At 42.2% G+C, this 7,090-nt stretch overlaps 1 pseudogene; it reads right to left on the reverse strand.

Annotated features, from left to right (window-relative positions):
• The window catches only part of LOC113748168 (glycogen debranching enzyme-like), a 21,392-nt pseudogene extending 14,538 nt beyond the window's left edge, over positions 1-6,854 (reverse strand).
• Positions 6,855-7,090: the final 236 nt, after the last annotated feature.

The raw sequence follows: 7,090 nt of genomic DNA on the forward strand, positions 1-7,090 counted from the left end.
CTTCTTGACATCAGGGTTGGGTCCCTCCCTCTGGCACTGTTTATATGCACATTAAGAAGGACTTTCACTCCAGTGTTGTGTTTGTTTTTTCTTCACTCTAAGAAGAACCCGTCTATTGGGGAAATTCCCTTTATTATTCTGGCTCGCATATTTCCTTCCTCATGCCAGCACCATCTGAGAGTAGTGCTGGGTACAGGACACCTGCACCAACACATAATGGAGTACTCTCTGCAGGCATCAGAGGAACCCTTTCTTGTTTGTTTCTTTTAGCAGTCAGGAGAAGCCAGGTGGGGTGGAAGGAGCCCCCAGAGAGAGAGAGAGACTGGAACAGGAAGATGATAGCACTTCTTACACCGTCCCTGCTTGAGTTCATCCTTCATCATTTCTGTTTAATTCACCATTGAGAATGTGAAACAGGTTCATTGTGTGAAGTATAGAAAAAGAAAAAACTAGTGATTCTTTGGAACATGTTGCGGCTTCTGAAACAGACCGCAGCAGTCCTGGTGGGGTTTGAAACCTTGACTGGTATGAACGCGAGTAGCTCTGCTAATCACCTGGTAAGATTCGGACGTTAAAGTTGAGTTTTGAAGGAGCCATTAACTGTGGGACAAAAGTAATTTCATTACAGTAATTTATAATCTGACTAATATATTATTAAATATTTCAATAGTCAAATTTACTTCTTTAATAATTAACACTCTCGCTCCCTCCACTCAATCCCACTCAAAATGTACGTATAACCACCTAGTATGGCCATGGCTCATGTACTTACCCCCAAATTCCACCGGGTGCCCGCTGCGTGTGTGCCACAGTGATACGCCAGCGATGTATCCAACCCCACCGGCTTCACCACGGGCGGTTCAGAAGCGTCCCAGAGTGGTGAAGATGTGCCACCAGCACTGAATTTAAATAATTTACATTTGAATTTGAATTTGCTTTAAACTTGTAATATTTGCATTAAAAAACTGAAACTCTTTCTCACAATTCAATTTCTGTGACAAACATCTGTGGTGTTGTGTGTGTGTGTGGTGTGTGTGTGTGCAGTTGCCAGTGTCTGGGGCACTTAACCACTGCTGTGTTATGGGCATTTGTTATTAGTTTTTATTTTAAAAACAGTCGTGATTTCGGCATTAATTTACAAGGTTTTTGTGCTTTGCGGCTCAGCTGCATTATTGCCACAGCAACTACTGCTGCTTGTTCATCTGTTTTTAATTTTTAATTTTACACACACACACACACACACACCACACACACACACACCACACACACACAACACACACACACACACACACCCACACACGTAGGTGCTGATTGGCCGAAGAGGCGTCCTGTGTATCTGTGCTCGATTGCTCTGCCTCACTACCCGGGTGTTTGTCACAGAAAATGTTCAGTTCCAAAGTAATAATAAATTACAATTCAGTTTTTCATGCAGTGATTTAAACGTAACAATACAAATTTAATGATGTGATTCAAATTCATTTTTTTAATGCAAATTTCAGAGTTAAGCAATTCAAATTCCAAATGTAAATGATTTAAATTCAGATTCTGGTGCACATATTTCAGCCTAGTGGCCTCCACTTGGCTCCGCCTGAAATACACGGCTGTTCTATTTTTGATGGACGCCATGAGCAGCCCGCGTCAATTTCCACAGAGCAGCTCGAGCTGACAGGAAGCCCGACACAGAAAGCCATAGAGAATGGATTTCAAAATAAAATACCTGCAAACTGCTGGTTGTTAAAACAGACAACAGCAAAAACAATGAACTACGTAGCATATTACACACGTAGAAGCCTATTTAGAAGAACATAAACCAGGGAAAGACCAAATCTGAGCAAAGTTTGATGTGCCCAGTGAGGTTTTGGGTTTCGAGCCATTACAGGCAGTGTCTGGGTTGATTCCAGCATGCAGCCCTTTGCTTCACGTCATCCTCTCTCTCTCTCTCTGTCTATCTATCTATCTCTTATTCAGGCTGACTTTCTTCATGAAGGGCTTTTATGTTAATGTACGTATGTTTGTCACATGTTTCATACGGGCACGACAGACAGACTAATGACAACATTGAAAATATATGAAGCATAAAATGAGTCAGCATGTGCATGTCCCAGCGTGTGTGCATGTGGCTATGTTGTATGACAAAACCGTTTCACAGTCAACATTTGGTGATTTATTTATTTATTTTTTTTGTTCGTGGGAATTGCCAGGAATTTTACGAGCTTCCTGTTTTATCTCATGCTCACCCTCCTCCTAACAATATAAGCAGTAGTCAGAATGTAGTGAGTGACGCTCAGCCAAACTAAAAGTGGCTGGTAGTTGTCTTTTCATAATCCAAGCAGCACATAGCGAGAGGAAAGTCAAACATACTTGAGGTAATTGCAGAGCGTGGGCTGCTGGGTTGGATTCGTGTTCCCATGCAGTGCACATTTCAGAGACTGCCTGCTGGATTTTACTCACACTGTTTGCTTTGCTGATTTCCTTGTTTGACACCTGAGGCGCTTCTTTCTCCCAGCTAAAAAAATCCACAGGTTTGAGCTGTCACAGTGGTTCCTATGTGCTGCATCCCTTCATGCTCATATCGGTGCTATCTACAGACCACATGCTGCACATGGACACCTCTTGTGTGTGATTGGCTATAAACTTGTCAGTCCAAAGCTTGGTGGGGAAAATAAATTATACGCCCACAGTTGTCAAGATGGTATATGGATCTTGTAAAAATGTGGGACCATTAAAAACCAGCAGCCCAGAGGGTAGGAAACGACATATACCACAAGTGTCAGACTGGATATCAAATGCACTTCAGCTGTGAGCTGCACAGTGTTATTTCTGTGAATATTACAAAATGCTAAAGCCTGGCATCTTAAAAAGGAAGGCACTCACAGGTGATGCCATTATGTGATGTATGAAGCCAATGCGCAGTGCTAAAAACTGTAATCTCTCGAGCGGCCACTTGAGGATGGCTACAGAAATTAGTCAGTCTCCATATTAAAATGTCCAATTTAGCAGAAATAAACATATTTACAGCCTGGTTCGTGGTCTTTAACCTTTTGGTCTCTATAGCTAATTTCCCCATATTTTAAACTTGTTAAATGATGACAATTCTGAAATTTCTTCCAAAATACATTAAATATGTTGAAAATAGTTGCTGAAAACATGTAAAAAAAAACTTTGAACAATATTACTGAAATTGGCGTTAGAGGTTTCAAACTGTTTTTCACCCAGTTTTCAGTCCAGGATTTTGTGGGCGGTCCTGAGAGGTGGCTCTGATATTGGTATCGTATTGGTCCCCATATTGAAGAAGATTCTAGATTGGGTATCGGTGACAATGGGCTGATCCATATCGGCCGATCTATTCAGTCTAATTCTATGCCGTGTGCTATGAGTGACGTCATACACAACACGCACGAGTGAAAGGATCGGCTATCTGGAAATTTTCACACTACCTCAGCCAACAAACTCGACGGCTACTTGCAATACCTGCACAGTCCATGTTCCGAGGAGCTATAACTAGGAGTTATAACTTCAATTATAACACAACCAAATGAAACCCTACGAAAATTTCACGCCAGAGAACACGCAGAGTTCATTGAACTGAGTAAACAAAACAGAGGCAGTATGAAGCAGCTAACTTTGAAGGAGATAAAGGAAAGAGGTGAAATGTCTACTAATAGTGTGCAGGCAAGCTTGTGAAGCTATTGGTTTTTTTTTAATTGTTGTACTGATGCACAGTTATTAAATAAATAAATCAGTACTTTCTATGTTTATTTGTTATTAAAAAACAGGAAAGATGTTGCCTTGCACAAAAGAATAATCCCAGTCTTTTCCACACAATGAGACATACCGTTTGTTTACCGTAATTCTGTGCTGTTTTTTCTGTATTGGATCGGTACGGCCGATATTAAATCTCAGATATCGGTATCGTATCGGAGTTGAAGAAAAGCGGATCGGTGCATCCCTACTGCAAACTAGGGATGCACGATATTTATTGAACTGATTAAATATCGGCCGATATGGAGAGAAATTACGTTATTTTTTATCGACCCGATAGTTCATTTTAACCGATAAAAAGATCCGATAAATTAATGAATTGTGGAAATTGTTTGCGGCCGAGTAGCCCCAAAAAATGCGCTGCGTTTTGGGGCTATCTCACCTTATTGGCAGGACCCGGTGCAGCTAGCGGTGCTGCTAAGGTTAAAATAACACAGTGTGAATGATTGACACCTGTCGACCAATCAGAGTCAGGAGATCGATAGTACCGCCCACATTCACTTTTGACCCACCAATGACGATCCAGATGAAGTAAACCCAAAGGTAGTATTCGCACCAAGAGGTGTCACACTTCACTGTCAAGCCTCTTTGTCTTATGTAACAACCAGGAGTTCATGACTGATTCAAACTAAAGCAGAGAGACTAGCAGGAGACATTAACAGGAGACATTAACAGGAGACCATTAACAGGAGACATAGCAGGAGACATTAGCAGAGACATAGCAGGAGAACATAGCAGCGTTTCTCCACGCTGGAATAGAACTTTTGACACAAAACAGCAAAGATCAGACATACTGTGTAGTTTTGTGGATTTTTTTGCTACTCTTTTGGGGGCCTGCTCACAGAGTTTTCATCGCACAGTGATGAGACACATATCTTTGTAATCAGCAGGTCTCTGCTTTCACGTGACGTTTGTGTGGTTTGGTTGAACTGGTGAAATTAGCAGAAGCACTAAGTTGTCATGCGCTGTTTTCGTTTTTTGTTACATGCCCAGATAATTGCTTGGGGGTTGACTGTGTTTTGTTTGGGTAGCAATGCTTGGTAGAGCTTTTAGCTGAATTTCTCCCCGTCTCTTGGTTGCTACATGTCCGGTGGTGCTTCCTAGCAGACACTAATCGTCTGTATTGCTGTATTGTGCATGTATTTCCGCTGCCCCCCGTATGAGGGACTTTCGGTTGAAATATGAAGTTATCGGTTATTGGTATTGGCATGAGAAGCAGGAAGAAATTATCGGATATCAGTTGAAATTTTTTCAACATCGTGCATCACTACTGCAAACAATGAGTTATCAGACACAATGCTGCCACTATATTTACAGTGAAGTTAGACACAGGGTTCGTACGTCATGAAAACCTGGAAAAGTTTTGGAATTTTAAATTAAATTCCAGGCCCTGGAAAAGTTATGGAAAAAAGTATTTTGCCCGAAAGTTTTGGAAAAGTCATGGAAATTAATTTAATGTTTCGCCGATTATCTGATTTAATGTGCCCGGTAACGAATGTTAACTAATTGCCCACGAGTTGACTTTTAAATGTCTCAAATGCAGTCCGCATATGCCCGTTGACTGCCAAACCCTGTGTTGCCAGATTGGGTAGTTTCCTAATTGGGTAGGTTTTAGTGTCGCCAGGCGGATCTTGAACATTTTGAGGGCTGGAAATCTTCAGTAATATCTGGCAACCCTGCTCGGCGCGCTAGTGCTGCAACGGCTGGATGATGGCGTGACATGATTTAGTATGCCGGGAAAGTGTAGCTTTAATAGTGCGTGGCTTTCAAAAGAAAGCTCACCAACGTGGCTGGCAAGGGATGGCGACAAGGACGTGCCCGGTGCAAGTTTTGCATGAAAAGTTTTGATGGTCTAATATGGGCGAGGCAGCACTTGTTAGCCCTAAAAGGCAAGAACACCAGGTGCTAGCCTCAGCTACGAACAGATTAGCAATAACTGACTTCATGACCACGGTCACAACAGAGAGGCCATCTACCAGTAGCGTCGTCTTCATCAACATGGCATTCAACAGCAGAACACCAGGTACCACACACACACGCCCACACACACACAACATAGCACTTCAACATGGCACTTAACAGCAGAACATCATCTACCATAATCTCTCTCTCTCTCACACTCACACTCACACACACGCGCGTGCACCATTGTAGATCGTACTGTGCCGTGTGGTTTTAGGATTTGATGGGATTTTTTTGTTGTTTGAAACGCCTAGTTTGTAATAGGTAGCCATTTGTTAATCTTGTGTTCTCTGAATTTGGATGTCTCCATTAGTTTTTGCTTAAATTTATTGGAAAAGGATGGACATTTGACTTCAGATTTTTTGCAGTCTATTTTCATTGTTGATATTCAGTGTAGGGCCCTGATGACCTTGCTGCATTTGAATGTAATGTGTGTGAAGAAAAAATACACTTGTTCTCAATGTTCTCTACACTTCATTTCCGCATTTACGATATCATGATATCATTTTAGGGGGTGCGTGTCTTAGTGCCGATGTGCACTACGACAATTATGGTTATGGATAATCTGTGAAAGGTTTTGGAAAAGTCATGGAAAAGTTATGGAAAAAAACTAGTGAAAAAGTGTATGAACCCTGTAGACATGAGGCTTGGAAGAGAGAGATTAGCCTTACAACACGCTTGTAGTGTAAACTCAATAATACATACATGCTCCATATGCTGACCACATCACGCCCCACGGTGCCAATAAAAGTGCAATTTGTGCCCTTCCTCAAGTTAATAGGCTTCCCCGGGGGAGTGTGAGCTTGATCCTGATTGATGTCTTTAAGCCTCCCTATTGAGTTTACATCACTCCATGTTTTATCTGGCCTGCTGCAAGTGGAGACAGTTTTAATGGTCAGCCTGTGTTTTTCTTTCCAAACCAGTTCTATGTTTTCTTTGTACCAGAGTCTCAAAGCTTGGTGAGTCTGACAAGCTGTAATTAGTGCCAACCATAAACAACCGGAATCCCACTGAGCACTGCCACGGGTGGCTGCCCTCACCACGACAATCCGGAGTTTCCCTTTTGTCCTCGGATGTGTCTGATGCAGAGCCAGCTGCCCGCCCTGGGAGCTGAGCAGCGGGCCCACCATCCCGAGAGGGGAAGAGCAAGTTGAGAGGAGGATCATGGATGGTGGACATACATTCTAACATATGAATACTGTTAGAAAGAGCAAGAGGAACACTCTGCAATGAGAAGAACTTATTTCCAGGATGTCAGAGTCCTTTCCTGTCCTCCTGCACATTCATATTTAAATATAGAGTCTGCTGGTCTTCTAAATGGGATGCAAGTCCTCTGTTCTTGGATCAGTACTGATGCTTTTTTCTA

Source organism: Larimichthys crocea, chromosome XVIII, assembly GCF_000972845.2.
Source record: "Larimichthys crocea isolate SSNF chromosome XVIII, L_crocea_2.0, whole genome shotgun sequence".
NCBI lineage: Eukaryota > Metazoa > Chordata > Actinopteri > Sciaenidae > Larimichthys > Larimichthys crocea.